This window comes from Myodes glareolus, chromosome 1 (assembly GCF_982192425.1).
Source record: "Myodes glareolus chromosome 1, mMyoGla1.1, whole genome shotgun sequence".
Classification (NCBI taxonomy): Eukaryota; Metazoa; Chordata; class Mammalia; order Rodentia; family Cricetidae; genus Myodes; species Myodes glareolus.
In genome coordinates this window covers 13,183,293-13,203,059 of record NC_142026.1, presented here as the reverse complement: position 1 = coordinate 13,203,059, position 19,767 = coordinate 13,183,293, and the positions used below count along the sequence as shown (strand labels likewise).

General features: G+C 37.9%; 1 protein-coding gene across 1 annotated transcript in view; it reads right to left on the bottom strand.

Moving 5' to 3' along the window:
• The window catches only part of Spag16 (sperm associated antigen 16), an 883,930-nt gene that overhangs the window by 86,553 nt on the left and 777,610 nt on the right, over positions 1-19,767 (bottom strand). The window lies entirely within an intron of this gene.

Genomic DNA, 19,767 nt, shown 5'->3' with positions numbered 1-19,767 from the left:
ATTGTTTTTTGATAAATAGATATAGTATTAAATCAGCTCCTAATAGTCTATGATTATAGATATAGATTAAGGAATGGCTCATCCCTCATTATAGATGCTTCGGTTTTTTGTAGATGACACTTATCACAGAAACATCCAGTTAGCAAAGAAGCAGAGAATAAGAGACTATAATATGTCTAGACAAACAGAACATGTAAAGTGTATTCCATCTTCCAATGGTATTTCATACGAGAGGGTAGAAAGAGTGTGGAAAGTTTTTTTTTGTCAACAAAAAAATGAGGAAAAAGCAATACACAAATAAATTAAACAGTATGAGTACCTATGTTGGTTTTAAAAGTTTGACACTCAATTCTCACCAGCATGAGAGTCCCAGAATTGTAATTTGGGAAGAGAATAGATTGCCAGTTGATTTGAATTTCTTGACAAGTTCTCTAGTTATGCTAATACTCAACCAAGAATAAGAATAATTGTAAAAAATAAAACAAAATAATAAATATTAGAAGTCACTGTAGAAGAATTGACCCAATTATATATAGGAGACGGCTTCTTACAGAAGTACATAAATACAGAGGGTGGGTTTTTTTTTCATTTTAATAGTAAAAGTGGTACTTAATAAGCAGTAAGAAAATAAGAAGGCTAAAACAATAAAAATTATAATAACAAATGTGCATAAATATTGCAGAAACAGATGAAAGCAGCTAATTTAGTCCAGGTGGATGCATGCTTTTCTGAAGGTTAATTTATATTTACTCTGAAACATAGATGAGGTCATTTAACTATTTACATGTTAATGAATTTGGAACTATTTTAAATTTTCTTATTAATCCTTAGTCCTCAAGCATAGAGAGTTCCTTTATAGCATTTATTTGGTTTCTAGTAGTATTCCCATGTAATTAAGAATCTGAGTCTCACAAACAAAGAAAATTGGGTCCAGATCTCTTACTGGAAACTGTCAGGAGTTGGTTACATGAAAACACAGCATCCAGTAGTGAGGCAGACACATTTTTTGATGATGCAGTGACTTTAGGTAAATGCAAACGACTTCAGCAACAGGACAATGTAGCCAGGGCCAAGTAAACGTGGTAGGACCAGAGCCTCATCAGAAACTGTGCCGCTTCAATAGCACATTCCATACGCCAGGTCAAAATTGAGCCTACAGCAGTGATTTGCTATTCTGAATATTAAAATCAGCCACTAAAACTAACTCAATAGCCCTGTCTTTATCCTCTACACAAGTGCATACTATGTCTTCAGTGGTCAAAAGAAACATTTAACCATAGTCTTTCCACTGATATATATATATATATATATATATATATATATATATATATATATATATATACCATTTTTTCCTTTTTATTGGGCACACATCTTCTTTTTGTTACTGATTTATTATACTCCTACCCCTTACAAACTTCTTTTACTCTCTCTTATGACAGAAATTTACTTAAGGTTTAGATGGTCTCCTTACCCCTTCTCTGATAACCAATCCACTCTTCCCCTAGAAGGGAGCATATTTTCTTTTATCAGCAAAAGGAACACAAAGATGATAAACTACTACTTGCTACATTACTTTTATTCTATTAAAATCTAAAGATAACACATAACATTAACATAAACATGGACTTTTATGATACTCTGGGAGGTATCATACACGAAAATTTATAAACTTGTCATGTAGTGTTTCTCGAGTTCTTCACTGAAATACATGCTAATAATGTTTCTTGAACAATTGCTAAGTAGACAGCAGCAATATCCTAGGAGACAGTAGGGTGACAGATTTACTAGGTAATATGAATATGTCACCTGTGGCAATGAAGAGACTCTATGTTTATATCTCAAATGTATCTCCAAGGCACTATCTGGAGATAGCATAGCCTTCAGGAAGCTGGTTATAGTAAAAGAAAGTTAACGTCATTGGGGGTTGCTGAAATCTGAAAAAATGAGCATGAATGGAGCTAGGAAAGATTAAAGGAGAAAACAAATCAAGCAAAATGTACCTAGGTTTGGGTAAATACCTAAGAGCATGGCAAAGACTATACACCAGAGACACTGTGAGTAGACAGAGGCTCAGAGTGTATGGAATATGGTGACACTAGTCTAGGCAGCAACAGGAGATCGACTTCCCAGGGGTTTAAAAACAAAGGTTTGTTTAATCATGAGTTTATGTTTCTGTGTAAGAGTTTGGGACACTTATATGTTGGTTCCTGAAGAGGTCAGACAAGGGTATCAGATTTCATGAAACTGGGGTAACAAAAGCTTGCAAGCCTTCCAATAGGGATTCAGGAATAGATCTCCATCCAGCCTTTTAGATGAGCAGCCAGTGCTCTTAAACACCTGCCCATCTGTCTATCCCCACCCAACATCTAAAAGCAATTTTATGCCCAGGCCAACTGAAATATGCAGAACTACATACATCACGTAGACTTGCATCCTGAACATGGTTTCATGGCATCAGAGAAGGCATTGAAAAGACACAGTATGATGTGTGGTCATGGGGAGACCACCCCAAGTGTAGCTGGAAATGCGGGCTTTTGTAAAACATTTCACTAATCTAACTTACATCATTAATTACTTTTCCATTATAGTCAGCCACCACCAATGCTTCCTACTTCTTAGACCATGTTAAATGCATATCTCACTCTTGCTACTAGCATTCTTTTGCAATGGCTCCTTCTGCCACAGTGATCCCCTTGGTTTGAGGTTTTATTCTCTTTGTATTTTACTGGGTCCCTACATTAAGCTTCCTTTTTCCACTCTTCTGTCCTTGACATTTTGCAGTACAGGAAGCAGGGGTGTGGTGCAATGAATGCATATATGCCCACTGGTTTTCCCAATACACTAATACAGAATAATATAATAGAGCCTAACATTAAGAAGAAACTATTCAGAGTCTAAGCCCAACACCATCCTTCAGATCTTTTCTTCAATCCTTTGAAGCTAAGTGGGGAAGAGATTGTTCACCATGAACACACTCTCAAAATTGGCCTTGTTTCAAGAGGATATTGAAATAATGTGTCTATCAAAAAGGCAAGCAACACAATGCCAGACTTCAGAAGAGTCCGTGTAAAAAGTCGATTTTGATAAAAAATAAAATTGAAAAAGTGCTCCGGTACAAGCACTTGTTATAATTTAGTATAATTTATAATTGAGTAGCCCCTTCCCTGAGCTTCTGCTTTCTGTGTTTTTGGCAACATCTGTCAGGAGCTCTCTGCTAGAGCCGTGGTAATCTACACAGCATGTTTGGAAGATGTGGTACTTGTCAGTGCACATGCTCATCCCGATGTGCAGCACTTAAAGCATCAGTCTCCACATACACGTGACCTGGTCTAGCTTATGTAATCTATAGTCGGTCTTCTTCTTCAAGAGCAGCAGGAGGGAAGGAGGAGGTGAATCAAATCCAGCACTACTGCTTTAGTTTGTGTTCTCCAATGCTGGCTGGGTTTCCTGCTTCTGTGAGTGGAATAATGATCCTGCCAACTGTGCCATATCAATCATCATTGTACAGAAGCACATCTTCCCAGGTGTCATGTTACTGTATGCAGCAGCAGAAGCTTTTCAAGTTTGTTCCAAACACTGATAACTGATCAGATACTGATGAGTCCTGAGTTCCAATGCGTCACCTTCTAATTCTAAATGTCTTTAAAGACAGTGTCTAATAATTAAGAGATACGGTCCAACTAGGTGAGTCCACCACCACCCTTTCCTAAACTCTGCCTTTTTATTCTGACAGGACTCTGATTTTGCACAAATATGTAGAGAGTTTGTGCTTTATAAGAACTGAATACAGATGTCTGTGAACTGATTGTAGTCATTTCATTTCCTGAGAGGGAATGGTTGATGTGAGGACCTATGATACAATTCAGAGTAATAAACGAGAATCTGCTATAGAAAATGACTAGAATAGATTTATTCTGTGTTAAAGGGACATAGGCATGGACCAGTACATGATGCCTGGAAGCATTGTGAGATCATGACGATAAACTTCCAGAGAACCAGAAGCCTAGCATTCTTAAATTGAGTAGCCAACCGGCACTGGGCCTTCCTCACACTGGTTTTTAGTTTCTCTCTGTGTGAATTAATAATCTGCTGCTGTTCATCTCACTTTACAAGGCAGTCACTGTATATTGTAGTTTAAACCCCCAAGTTTTTCTAGAAATATAATAAGATAGGTTTTGGATTCTCAAGAGTTTTTAGTGTTGAAGATATACCTTTTAAAATGGGTATCCCATTTAAAATGATTTGAGAACTGTGCTCACTCCACTTGGGAGACCCAGGTGTCTATCATGTCTTTGCTACTGTAATTTATTTTGTTTTTAATAGAGCATGCAGTTTTATTAAAATTAATGACTGGAACTTTTTGTTAGCAAAATGAACTTTGTGTTGGGAAAGAGCACTAAGCAGGGAGTAGGAAGACTGGTATTTGGGCCTTGGCAACCTCAGTTTTTTTAGTTTTTTTTTTTTTTTTTTTTTTTTTTTTTTTACCTTGGCAGCAAACTGTACTCTGTTATATGATGGTCTGATCTGCAAAACACATCTGATTAATTCTACTGGATTTCTGGCTCTAATATCACACATACTAAACATACATGTAAATTGCCTCAAGCAAGTACCAGGGCTCTTACAACCTTTATCTAAGAACAGTCATTCTGATTGTCCATGCCACATTACACTATGTCTATTTAATAAAGTTTTCTTACTAACACAGTTAGAGCTTTCTTATCTACTAGCATGAATCACAGTGCTCTATGACCAGGAATGGATGAAGGAAGTTTTCCTGACCAGTTGGCAAAGTTCTGGATGGTAGCAGATGCATGATGTAGAAGGAAGGCATCAAGAGTAGCCAAGTCAGGGATGGTAATGCCTCTGGAAGTACTTTTATTGTATAGGATTGTTTTGGCTATCCTGGGTTTTTTGCTTTTTCATATAAAGTTGATTATTGTTCTCTCAAGGTCTGTGAAGAATTTTGTTGGAATTTTGATGAGAATTGCATTGAATCTATAGATTGCTTTGGGCAGAATTGCCATTTTTACTATATTGATCCTCCCAATCCAAGAGCAAGGGAGATCCTTCCATTTTCTGGTGTCCTCTTCAATTTCTTTCTTCAAAGACTTAAAGTTCTTGTCAAATAGATCTTTCACTTGATTAGAGTTACCCCGTCTTCAAACTCTATTACAGAGCTCCAGTAATGAAAACAGCTTGGTATTTGTAGGGAGCCATCCGGAGAAATCGCCATTACAAGATGGCGCCGGCGTTCCTGCAGCTTGGAGGTAATCAAGTCCTTATTTGATATTGCTGTGTGGGGCTGAGCGCCCTTTGCCTGCACATGCACAATTGAGCCTTGTCACTGGCCAATCCCAAGGCTCTGGGCATCAGCAGACTGGTATTTACCAATCAGGGCAGTACCTGAGTCCCCTCACCCTATTTAAGCAGATGCCACTTGACTCTTGCTCTCTCTCGCTCGCTTTCTCTCTCTCTCTTCTTGTTCTCTTTTGTTTCTTGCTCTCTCTCTCTTTCTGCTCTCCCTTTAACAAAGAGGCTCCAATAAAGTGTGATGTGAGAAGAATCCTCGACTCGTGGTCGTTTCTTCCTTGCTGGTCAAGGGGTTCACCACAGGTATTGACACAAAAACAGGGATTTTGACCAATGGAATCGAATTGAAGACCCAGATATTAATCCACAAACCTATGAACACCTGAATTTCGATAAAGGAGCTAAAATTATACAATGGAAGAAAGAAAGAATCTTTAACAAATGGTGCTGGCATAATTGGATGTCAACCTGTAGAAGAATGAAAGCGGATCCATTTCTATCACCATGCACAAAACTCAAGTCCAAATGAATTAAAGACCTCAATATTAATTTGACCACACTGAATCTGATAGAAGAGAAAGTGGGAAGTAGTCTACAACACATGGGCACAGGAGCCCTCTTCCTATGTAGAACCCCAGTAGCACAGACAATAAGAGCAACAATTAATAAATGGGACCTCTTGAAACTGAGAAGCTTCTGTAAAGCAAAGGACACTGTCATTAAGACCAAAAGGCAACCTACTGACTGGGAGAAGATCTTCACCAACCCCACATCAGACAAAGGCCTGATCTCAAAAATATATAAAGAACTCAAGAAACTGACTTTAAAATGCTTATTAACCCAACTAAAAAATAGGGCACTGAACTGAACAGAGAATTCTCAACAGAAGAAGTTCGAATGGCCCAAAGACACTTAAGGTCATGCTCAACCTCCTTAGCGATCAGGGAAATGCAAATCAAAACAACTCTGAGATACCATCTTACACTTGTCAGAATGGCTAAAATCAAAAACACCAAGGATAGCCTATGCTGGAGAGGATGTGGAGTGAGGGGAACACTCATCCATTGTTGGTGGGAATGCAAAGTTGTGCAGCCACTGTGGAAATCAGTGTGGCGGTTTCTCAGGAAACTAGAAGTCAACCTACCTCAGGACCCAGCAATTCCACTCTTGGGAATATATCCAAGAGATGCCCAATCATACTACAAAAGCATTTGTTCAACTATGTTCATGGTAGCACTATTTGTAATAGCCAGAACCTGGAAGCAACCTAGGTGCCCCTCAATAGAAGAATGTATAAAGAAGGTGTGGCACATATACACTTTAGAGTTCTACTCAGAGGTAAAAAATAATGACATCTTGAATTTTGCATGCAAATGGATGGAAATAGAAAACGCTTTACTGAGTGAGGTAACTCAGACCCAAAAAGAGGAATATGGTATGTACTCACTCATAAATGTATTCTAGCCATAAATAAAGGACATTGAGCCTATAATTCGTGATCCTAGAGAAGCTAAATAAGAAGGTGAACCTAAAGAAAGACATATAGTTATCCTCCTGGATATTGTAAACTTACAAAATTGCTGGGCAGGGGTTGGGAGCACGGGAGTGAGAGTGAGGTGGGGATAAGGGGAGATAGGGGAAGAGAAGGGAGAAGGGGAGGATGGGGAGAGCTTGAGGGAATGGAGTGGTTGGGATGAAGGAGGGGTGGATGTGGGAGCAGGGAAGTATATATCTTAATTAAGGGAACCATTTTAGGGTTGGCAAGAGACTTGACTCTAGAGGGGTTTTCAGGTGTCCAAGGAGATGTCCCCAGCTTGTTCCTTGAGCAGCAGAGGAAAGGGTGCCTGAACTGGCATTATCCTATAGCCACACTGATGAATATCTTGCATATTACCATAGAACCTTCATCTGGGGATGGATGGAGATAGAGACAGAGACCCACACTGTAGCACTGGACTGAGCTTCCAAGGTCTTAATGAGGAGCAGAAGGAGGGAGAACATGAGCAAGGAAGTCAGGACCGCGAGGGATGTGTTCACCCACTGAGACAGTGGGACTGATCTAATGGGAGCTCACCAAGGCCAGCTGGAGTGGGACTGATGGAGCATGTGATCAAACCGGACTCTGAATGTGGCTGACGGTGGAGGCTGACTGAGAAGCCAAGGACAATGACGCTGCGCTTTGATTCTACTGCATGAACGGGTTTTGTGGGAGCCTTGTCTGTTTGGGTGCTCACCTTCCTGGACCAGGGGGGAGCGGGGAGGACCTTGGACTTTCCATAGGGTAGGGAACCCTGACTGCTCTTTAGCCTGGTGAAGGAGGGAGAGGGGAAGGAGGAGGGGAGGGGAGAGAAGTGGGAGGAGGTGAGGAGGTGGAAATTTTTAATAAAAAAAATAAAAATAAAAAATAAAAATAAAAAAATAAAAATAAAACAATAAAAAAGTAGCCAAATTGGGGCAGTTTAATCAGTTGTTTGAGAAGCTGTGGGGTGAGGGAAAGAATATGAAGGTTTATATACTAAGATATTAATAAAAATTTGCCAGTTGTATACTTCAAGAAAGTCATAAAACCCTGAATACACAGCAGCAGAATAGGTGAGAAGAAATTTGATTTGTTAGTGACAAACAATGTTATAAGCAGGGGGATCTGTCCCCACAAGAGAATGAAGACACACATTCAGCTCACTGGTTACATGAAGATGAGAACATCCCTCATATTTAGCAGTCCATGCATGAACCTGGATGTTTTCCCATTTTGTTGAAACTGCTTTGTCCTGGTGTCTACGACTGCTCTTTCTAATGGGATTACTGCTGTTGTGTCTCTAGTACACAGTTTTGTTTTACCGCAACCCTGCACAACAGGCTACCCACGGGGCACTCATTAAGGTACTTGGGATTCATAAGCTGTGAAGAAAACCTTTAGAAAAAATATGTTCAAAAGGGAATGTGGTCACTAAGGTGACCAAGGCTTGTGTAATATGAGACTATAAAGTAGCTGGTAACACAAAAGACTACAAAATCAATGCAGTCTCCTCTTTGTTATCAATACTCCAGGAAAAGAGCAAGTGAGTGCAGTTGAATGACAAAGTATTTCCAAATATCATTGTATTCGCTACTGTCATCAGGTGAGCAGTGATGAGTCTGCTCTGCCTTGCAACACGGTTTCCATTTTAAACTGACTCTGAGCAGACAAGATCTGGTCAGAGAAATAATTAGGGAAAATTTGCTCGCTTGCTTGCTTGCTTGCTTCCTTGGGAGAGGGAGGGGTTTCAAGTGAACTAGGGCTATCTCCTTTGGTGACCTCATCCCCAAAAGGAGTGTCACCAATTTTTCTTTCCCACTTCAGTGATATTTTCGTGGAGGGAAAGACAATTGAGGCAGCCATAGGGATCAAAATCTTTAAATCGGAACAAACAACAGTTATTCATAAATTCGTCTGCTGGCTTGGTTTTCAGAACTGTCACTAAGAATTGGATAAAGAAGTGGTATGTGGCTCTTTGTGTGTATGTATGTATGTATGTATGTATGTATGTATGTATATGTGTGTGTGTATGAATGTATGTATGAATTTGAATTTTATCTGAAGGGAAGCCACTGGAAATGACATTGTTATCATTCTGTGTCCTCTACTCCTGATGCTTCCTGCTTGCTTGTACTACCTGTTAACTGGATGGAAATGAAAGCAAGTGGTAATTGGGTTAGTAAAGCCTTACATGGGAAACCCTTCACATCTATTACAGTTAATATCATATCTGGTTGATCTTCATTGCTGTCTTTTAGGATTATCCAGTGGCATATTCTTGCTCTAATGTACTGATACTTTATTTTGTTATACTTGCATTTCTCTCATAGTGGTCTTTGAATAGCATCAATCTGGACATCCCTGGTTCCACCTCCTCCTAACGTGCACCCTCTATTGGTTATTAACTTCTAGTTCATGTCTTCATTGGCAACTGCTGTCTTCTCACCTTCACTTGATAAAAGGGTAATACTCCTAAATTCAACAATATTTGCAAAGGTATTAAATAATTTGAATTCTTGTTGATAAATATTGAAACCAAAAATTCAGAATGGGGCTGTATGATTTAATTCATGTTTTAGAATATGGAGATGCTGATTAACTGAGCACTTAGTGGGAATTTCTGGTTTCTCAAAGTAATTTTGAAAAATTTGCATAAATAAGTAGAACTCAATATTAGTGCTAATTTTAACCCATAAGTTTTATCATTAGGCAGCTTCAGCCATAATTACATAACTGGAAATAATTTAAAAAAATATTTAAATATGTGAAAACGGTTGTTCATAGGATAGTAATGATTCTGTGTCTAGTAAAGCTCATTTAAACAAAATTAAAGTATGCACTGAGTTTTAGAAGTGTAATATAGTAAGTTAACCACGTGCTCACCAACTCTAAATCACCAATAAAGCAGTAACACAATGTTAGTTATTAGATTGTAGGAAGTTGGGAATAAAGACAAAATTATTAGTTTGGTTATATATACAATGCCTCAAGTAGACATATCGATCTTTAACTATTAAGGACACTTAATTTAAATGATTATTAGCATACAGTGAGATATTTTGAATGAGCAATTTCTTTTAAAATGCTTGAAAACTACTGCAAGCAATTTAACAAAAATATGTCATAAGGATAAAAGCAGATAATGAAAGCTTTCAAAATATAAAACAAGAGAAAAAACATCAAATGTTAACAAGCATTCAATCCCTATAAAAATTACTCTGAATGTGATTCTCACATATGATTGTTTATTTCAGGAACTTTATTTTGGACCTAGGTACAAATTCAATGTTTGTGTGAACTTCCATGTGAGTCTTTACAGAAACAAGAATCAGGAATTGAGGAATTGTGGGCAGGGAAAGGATACCATGCGTATCCCAAAGGGAACAAAGAAATGATAAGAAACATATTTATTTATTTGGAGTACATTTAAACTAATAAATTCTGAAATTAATCAGTGGGAATTATTTTTTTCAAAATAACTACATGAAATTCTTATCTGTAGTATTCTATTAAAAATTGTAGCTCTCCATTGGGTCCATACACTTGAAGCTCAGGGAACCCCGCAGAAGAGGAGCAGGAAGAATGATAGGCACTAGAGGGATTTAAGACACCAGGAGAACATGGACCACAGTAAACTAAGTAAGGCTCATAGGTGCTCACTGAGACTGAAGCAGCGATCATGGAGTCTCTCTGCTAGGTCCTCTCCTTCCATGTTATGGTCGTGAGCTTGGTGATTTTGTGGAACTTCTAACAATGGGAGTAAGGGTGCCTCTAACCTTTTCCTCCTGCCGGATTGCCTTGACTAGCCTTGATGTGAAGTATGTGCTTAGTTATGCCGTGTTTGGTTGATTTCCCTGAGAAACTTGCTCTTTTCTGCAGGGAAACAGAGGAGTAGATCTCGGGGTGGTGTTGCGGGGACTTGGAGGAATGAAGGAAGAAGAAACTGTAGGTAGGAAGAATTGAAACCAAAACAAAAACCTCAAACATAAAACAAGAAACCCAAACTCAGAATCAAACCAAACCAAAAACAAAATTACAATTACAACATAGTTTTGAGGTAGGCTTGATTATTTTCTAAGTTCACTAAAAATACAAGGGCATTTCTAAGCGCTTTTCTCAAATACACCTTCAAAAAACAACCCAAATACAGTGAAAAATAAATTGAATCATTGGGAATTGCTTGGTAGTTGTTAATGGAACTTGAAATGAAACAAAGAATTATGTTAAATTCACAGAGAACTTTTATAAGCACATATCATTTGAAGGTTAATGTAACTGTTACTAGAGAAATTAATGTTGTTGAACCATTAATGAATATTAATAGAAATTTTTATTTTGAAGCTGATGAATTTTATTTATGTTGAGTGTAATTTAAATTTAAGTAATATTTGATTGGATTTATCTTATTTTGTAAAGAAAAGAAAATATATTGTATTTACTTGAAATCAGAAAAAAATTTACCATAGCTAACACATTTTAAATTATTCATGAAGATATTTACCCAGAGTTTTATAGGTCATTTCTCCTGTGTCATGATTGCTTCATTCCAAGGTATTTTCTGCTTGTCTGTTTTGGATTGGGATGGAAAAGGGGGTTGTTTCCACTTTCCACTGCTCTTTGATGGCGATAACCCTAATGTGAACGCTTTGTCAGCAGGCTATGTCTCCTTAGAAATGCCTCAGAGCATCTGTCTGAGAGAACGAGGAATAGAAAGACTGCCCAGAAATGAAGTACTAATTGCATTACACTGTAAGGCTCCCCTCCAAGGAACAACTAAAAAATACTTGGGAAAAATAAGCACAAATCACTATTATATATCCTAAGGACAGTTGGCTAATCACCAGGAGGAGCCTTGGTGCCCCATTCATGCAGTGATAAAGCCAGTGCACCCCAGCAGGTAGGGGAGCAGGGGTCAGTGCATAGGTGTCTCAGTGTGCAGCATAAGCACTTGTGAGATTAATCTACTTGGCACTGCACTAGTAGAACCAAAATTACTCAGGATAAAAATTATTCTCTCCTTAGTCATTTTTGTTCAAGTTATTAAAAGGCTATAATGAGGTAACAGTATCTCCATATGAAGCCAAAGCACACCTTAGTGTATAAGGTAAGCTTAGCTGATGCTCTTTCGGTGATAAACGAAGAGATAATACATCCTTAAAGATTACTAATGCTCCCTGGGAAGGGTTTTCTTTTGTTTTTAATTTGAAGATTCTGACATGTAATTTTCGGTTTCTATGTAGAATATTTATCACAGCTCTTAAAAGATGTGACTCACGTCATTAAACATGATCATTTTTATGACAAGAAAATGATTCACATCTAAAATTTATCCAAAAATATTTTGTTTTTTCTTTGAATAATTCATTGAATGAACAAGGATATATGATTATGCTTATAGCCTTACCATTTTATATTTTAAATCCATACCATCTATACTATTCCCTTTGTATAAGACTACTTATATTTCATTCTTTTAATTAGACAGTGTAGGTGACTATGAAAGTAGGATCCATACCAATGTCAAGTCTGACGTGTAGACAAAGAAGACCAAGTGAATATTTCCGTCTCATAAAGTGAAGATAACATTATTTTCTAGAGATCATTGCTTAATTAAAGGAGAATGTTTAAGACACTAAATTGAAGGGAGATAGGAAAGAAAATGACTTTAGGAGGAGATTTGTTACCTCATCTGAACTTATATTCTGTTAAGGGCTACTTAGTGTGTAGCTTGTGCCTAATAAGGAAGGCATTGAAACTCCTCTAAAGATCCATGTTTGCGTATGTTGTTTACAAGGGGCAAGAAGAAAGCACAGGCTTAATAAATTAGTGAGTATAGGACGCTTGTTACAATCAATGGTGACTGTACTTGGAACATGCAGTTATCAAAAGGTACTACACACTGCAGGGTACAGGTGATATGAAGGGGGACAAGGAAAACACAGGGTAGACTGAATAGGGGAAGGGTAGGAAGGTCAGAACAGGAATGGAGGAAAAGTATTAAGTGGCACTAAAAGTACCTGTAAAAGACAGAGGAAATCAAACTGTTTTGTATTTACTTAAAATTACATATAGTGCGTATAAAATATGTATATACCTTCAACAAGTCTCTGCCTTTTGGGCCAACAATGCTCCTCCCTCAAGAGCCACAGACTAACAAAAGCCCTAGTATGGGAATGATATACCTCCTTTCCAGTTGTTGATCAGGGCAGATTCCCCAAATCATACAGGGCATCACTATGACTATTGATTGCCTACCAGCTGTTGAAAGTAAGTTCCTATTGCTGAAGACAGCATACATTTCAGACACAGGACTCAGAGGATTCTAACTGTTCTGACATAAAAGTTTTATTGAGGACTAGTTCCCATATTAGTAGAAGATGCTGTACAAGCTTCCCAGTGAGGGTAGCATCAGTGTTCCTACCCAGATGAGATATTTATGGACTACAAAATGGCCAGGAGAGATATCCTTAAAGGTATAATAGTGATAGTGACGCTGATATCTTGGCAGTAACCAATAACTATCAAACTGGACTTAAGGCTCACTCACCAGGAATGAAACCATGTGTGATAATGGGAACCTAGACAAGTTTTTGGGATTAGTGAGGTCATGGATCTTTCAAAAGAACTTACTACTGCTACTTTATCAAACCAGTGTGATTTCTAACTGTATTATAAGTACTTACTCTTTGTCAAAGAAGCTTCTATTTGCAGCAGATGGAGACCCTTTTAGAAAGCTACTATTGGTCAAAATACAAAGAACAAATGATTGTAGGGTATCCAATGTCAATTGATACATCTTCACAACCTCCCATACCTAAGATTCTGAAGACATTACATTAGACGGAGTAGAAAGATTGTAGGAATCAGGGGACCAAATATTCTGCTATGAGATTGTATATCTAGAAACGACATGGAAGATTTCCCCATGATGTTGTAACAATATAGCTGCTGAAAAGGTTTCTGAACACCAACAGACATACTACTTTGGAGAGGGTGAATCTTATGTACTTCCCCTCCAGACAAGGAACTACAGAAAAATAAGGAATACTGGGAGCAAGAGAGGTAGTCTGACGCCAAGATGAGCCTTCAGATTTTTATTCACTAAGAAATAATGAGCCTTGAAATTATATACATAAAAGTAACATTATATGGAATGAGGGGTTATGTTTATATATTTATATACACATACATATGTATGTGTGTATCAATCTGTGTATAATAACAATGATCAAGAAAAAGAGGCCATGAATTTAAGGCAGAGTAACTTGGGGGTAACTAGAAAGGGAGTGACTGAGAGAGGAATGGGGGCAGAAGAATGATATAGTTATAGTTTAAAAGTGAAAAAAATTAAAAGAAAGTTATTACACAGAGTCACTCATTAGACAGTGAATGTCTTGTCCATATTTGCCCTTCAGGAAATAACTCTTATTTGTCTTTTTTATAGTAAGAAAAGCAGAGAAGCTTAGCTGGACATGGGAGTTAGGTAGAGACCTGAACACAAGCTCTCATGTGTAAGGTGTAGCTCTTTAAACCCTATGCTAAGCCTGTTTACTTTTTAACTTAACCAAAGTGCTGAGGGTCTGGACTTCACCTTACCAGTTGCCAGCAGCTCAGACACTGTGCCTGGATCCCCTGCTTTCTGTCCGCCTTCTATCTCAGTGTGTAGTAAAAGAGTGTTAATTAACACTGGTTGCACACTCAAGAGTCCCATCCAACTGGATGAGTATCTTGGGAAAGGCACTGAAAGCATAAGCATTATTGCATTTTATGGGATAAATCCCTTTCTTGGGAGGAAAAGAACAATATTCATAGTTAAAAAGTAGGCTGCTTAAGGTTAAATCAGGATGGAATATTAACAATCAAATATGGAACCTTCATTGGAATCCCTGCAGCGAAGACCACGATTCTCTGTCGAAAAGCTGAGTTATGTATAAGCAACATTGTGAGATGTCATGTGCATGAAAAGGTGCTAACTGGGTACCCTTCAGCCAGGACACTTGAGAGTCTAGCTGGCTTCTTAATTACAACACTTGAAGCTAATATTTATGAAAATTGGAGGTTTTAATTTCCTCACATACTGATTTTTCAAGTACATGAGTTAAATACTATTTCCAGAATGCAATTTTCTATTGGTGTTGATACTTACATTGCAAGGCACTAATGTGAATGCATTCAATTTTTAATAAGTCAGAAAAATCAATAGTTGAAGATATTAAGACTCAAAATAAAATATCTCTACTTCAGGCAGATGAGCAATTGAAAATTGTTGCAATCTCTAAAAGTCCACACCCAATTAGGGTTTGATCAAGCCACATTGGCAGGAAAATCCCACTCTGAGGGGACTGATTCCTTTTAAGGAGATTTAATCTCTCTGAATTCATTTAACTATAGAACATCACTCTTGAAAATGTGAATATTTCAAATACAATAATAAATTTGTGAAGTGTCGGCTTATATTTTATTCTATGAAGCCATTCCTATAATGGGATACAGAATGAAATCACTGATAAGTTCCTAGAAAGAAAGATAAAATGGGATGAAATTTTAAGAATAGAATTTTATTTCTCCTTTAAAGTATATTGAGTGCTTATATGGACAGAGTTCCACAGTCATTTGAAGTTCACACTCAATAGATACAATTGATAGGAAGTGGCTTGGTAGGTACCAGCAAATGGAGCGAAGTGCTGGCATAGCTAAGTATCCAAGAAGGATAAAAGGGCTTGTGTATTTGATGGTGAAAGGCAATGGTCTAAGAAATGTTATACCAAAATGACCATGTAATTACAAATAATCTTTCCTAAGGACTACTTTAGTAACTACTAAATCCATCTCTTTAGTCGTGATATTTAGCTTATTCATTGACTCTGAATAATTAGAATGTAGTCTTTTAAGGGAGTTACTATTAAATATATTAAACATGGAAGAATGGGTCCACCAGTAGGTTATTATAATATTAATATTCCCATGGACATCTCAGTCATTTAAAATATCCTAATGAAAATGGCTAAAGAACATTACAACAAGTTATTATGCCATTTAAAACACAATTTAGTTCTTTATGCTATTATTTTAGGGTTCATGTGTATATTGGAGAAATAAATCATGTGACCATGTATATTAGCATTTTAAAATCTCTGACGACTCAGAGTGTGTGTGTATGCATGTGCACGCTCATGTGTGCACATGTGTCTGCATGTGTATGTGGAAAAAATTCATAACTAATTCTACGTCAATATATTGTACTGTTAAGACAGTCACATTGTTATTCATTAGGTGCCTAGTACCCATTTGTGTCATATAATAATAAATTTTATGTATCTTGATCAAAATATTCCTTTTTCCCTGTGTCTGGTCCCTGGTAATCATCATTATATAATCTATTGTTTATGTGTTTGATATGTTCCTAAAAGTTTTGGTCTGTCTGTCTGTCTCTCTTTCTCTTTTGTGTGTATCTGTGTGTGTATGTGTATAGGTTATAGGAAAGCTGCAGGAGGCAGTTTTCTCCTTCCCACATGTAGGATTCAGAGACTAAGCTCAGACTGTCAGGTTAAGCAGCAGGTGCATTTACCCACTGAGCTATGTGGCCATTCCATGTTTGGGTATGTTAGATTATACTTATAAATGATATCACTAAATATTTGTCTTTCTGTTTTTAGATATGCAATTATATGAATAATGGAATAAATAGGAATTAAAGGCCTAGCCACGAACAGATAAAAGAGAGTTGCAACCTGTGGAATAAGGGGTCAGTTTCAAAGTCGCTAGTACTCAAAATATACAAAACCTTAGTACTAAAAAATATACAACTCTAGCAAAAATATACAAACCAAACAACCACAAAGTAATCTGAAAAATAGGCAAAGCGCCTTTATAGAAATAGGTAAATGAGAAATCAAAAGCTACTGTTACTCATCAAGAAAATACAACTCAAGCCTTGTGTCATAGTTGTTAGATCACATGCTGCTGCCAAAAAGCACACCTCGCAACTATTAACATGGGCGGAGAGAAAAGCCTTGGTACATTACTGCTCGGAATGTAATCGGTGCAACCACTACAGGAAACACAATGGAGGGGCTGCAACATTTTAAAATAGGAACCAGCAAACCCAGAATTGAGTCTATGTATCTAAAGATGATCTATATCTCAGATGTTCTAGCAGGCCAAGACAAGGAAGAAAACTAAATTCCTATTAATAGTTTAAAGAATAAGGGACACCTGGAGATTTTACACAAACACATACACACACACACACACACACACATGCTCATTCATTTAGTCTGCATGTTGCTCACATATGTGTTCTCAGGGCTGAGCATTTAGTACTGGATAACCAATGGGATGCACTTTCCTAGGAAAGACTGTTTCTCTCACTCCCAGCCATCCTCAGATGACTGAAGTTATTTGTGAATTGTTTAGGCTTTATAGATTTTCTCCATCTACTTTGGCATGTTCATTTTTGACAGTTTACCTTTGGGCAGTCATACTGATGAGACTTTCTGAATGTAGTTTCTGATATCAGTGTGAGACACATCTCGCAGCAATCTTCCTGGCCCTTGGATCCTTACACTCTTTCCACCCGAGCCTCAGGTGGGGACGTTGTTTTGTAGATACATCTATTGTATTATACTTTCTTAATCAATGCAATCAATGGCTAGACACTAGCACTCTCATTTTATTTCCTTTTCCCTTCCTTTCCCTTCCCTTCTCTTCATCTTCCCTCTCTCTTTCTCTCCATATCGTTGTCTGAAAATTCCACATATATAAAATATCTGGTCTTATCTATTCTCCACTCACTCCCTCCAGCTCCCCTCACCCTACACCAAATAAATCTTCCATTTCTCTAGCAACCTAATACCTTTTAAAAAAGAGCTCATTAATTCCAAATTAGTGCTGCACATATGCATGTGTGGACGGAGTCCTTCACTAAGACATGGACAACCTACCTCCTACTGAGCATGTGCTTTTCAAATGGACAGAGGACTCACAGTGCTCTTAGCAGTCTTTAATTGGGGGCTTGTATAGGTGCTGTGGAAGTGGAGAGGAGTTTGATAAAGTTACCATGTGTGAGGTGTGTCCTTTAACATGCAATCTGATTGCTACACTCAGTAACTGTTTGTGTAACTGAGGTCTGGATGTGAAGAATAGACCTCAGTGATGTGAATAGGCAAAGGACAAGAAAATCAAACTAAGGAAAGCTTAAACGAATGAACCTGTTCAAATGAGTTTTCAAGAACAGATAAATTTATCAAAATGAAAGGGGAAAAAAAGTATCATAAGATGAGGTCTTATAAGAACTCAGAACAGGCAGTGGTACACTCCTTTAAGTCCAGTACTTGGAAGGCAGTGGCAGGCAGATATCTGTGATTTCAAGCCTGGTCCACACAGTGAGTTCCAGAACAGCCAGAGTTACACAGTGAGACCTTCTGGGGGGGGTGGGGAGGAAGGGAGAGAGAGATAGAGGGAGAGGGAGAGGGAGAGGGAGGGGGAGGGGGAGACGGAGAGGGAGGGGGAGGGGGAGGGGGAGAGGGAGAGGGAGAGAGAGAGAGAGAGAGAGAGAGAGAGAGAGAGAGAGAGAGAAATTCAGAACAGAATCTGTAGCTTTCCCAATAGTCCAGTCCCTTTCTTTGAGGGGACATTTATCATTAGGTATCTACTCTTCTGAAAGAGAGTTGAACCCCCCCATTAAGGGCAGATGGTGGGAACTCTAAATTTGCCTTCAAGTCTCCCCACTGAAAAGCTCCCGAATCAATCAATAGGATGAGTGTTGATTATGAATCAGTGCCCTCCTGACAATGTTCTAATGAATGCTTCCGTGTGCTTTATTTGAATTACCGATTTCATTGCTCCCTGTATGCAATGGCAATTTTAAAAAGTTTATAATGTTAATTTCTTAAGTGGTAGCTTTTTTTTTTGTTAGATTAAATCCAAAGTGCCATTGTGCAAGTAGGAAGCATAAAAACGATCACACTTGATAAAGAATCTGGCTAAAATCTTCATCCTTAGTACCCTAGTGTTCTATGTGTACTTAAGGAAATTTGCTCATTAAACAGAAACTAATAGAGCACTAAAACTTCTGCCAGTCTCAGCAGAAACTTAGTTTGGATTGGAATGGAGTCTTTCCACTTTGGCTCAAGTGGCAGAAGGTTTTTTTCTTCTAAGCTAATTTTACAGTTTCAAAAATTAGTGTTAACAGTGCGTTTCATACGCTTTTTTTTCTGCTCTACCATTTAGTATATCCTTCATGATTTCTACATCTTCAATGTGAGGGTGATGATCACACCAAACATGGGGCTCTATGGTAACTAAGAGAGTTAAAATATAAATATTAAGAAGTATGATAAGCATTTAAAGGAGTGCAACTGTATTGAGTATTGCATGACCCTTCTACTCAGCAGGCACCCCTGTGAATGTTTACAAATTGTTGTGGTTGCTATTATCACCTGATCACAAATTAAAAAGAAGGAACTAAAGTTGTTGCACTTTCAAGCAACTGGTTAGTCTACAAACATGATAATCGTAATAACTTAACAAATTACCTGATGCAAGTAAGACAAAAAATTATATCAGGGAAGCAGAGTATAACCAAGTTACTGAAACTGATGAGTCTTAGAATGGTTGGTAGTTATTAATACTTACCACAGGCATATACTGCTGTGCTTTTGTGTGCAGGAGTCTGCTTTATCTACCCAGATCCACCAGTTGCTCTCATCCATTCACCTCACACTGAGTCAGCATCAGATTTGGAGCATGGGACCCATCAGTCTTCATCTGAACCTGCTGTGATTCTTTTGTCTTTTTAAAGCTAAACTGTCACTCCAAGGCAAAGGCTTGTTCTTCCTTCTTAGGAAATCCATTATGATTCCATGCATAATATATCACGCTGAGCACACTGCAGGATGTCTCTACATAGGGTAGCTATCTTATGTGACCTGAAT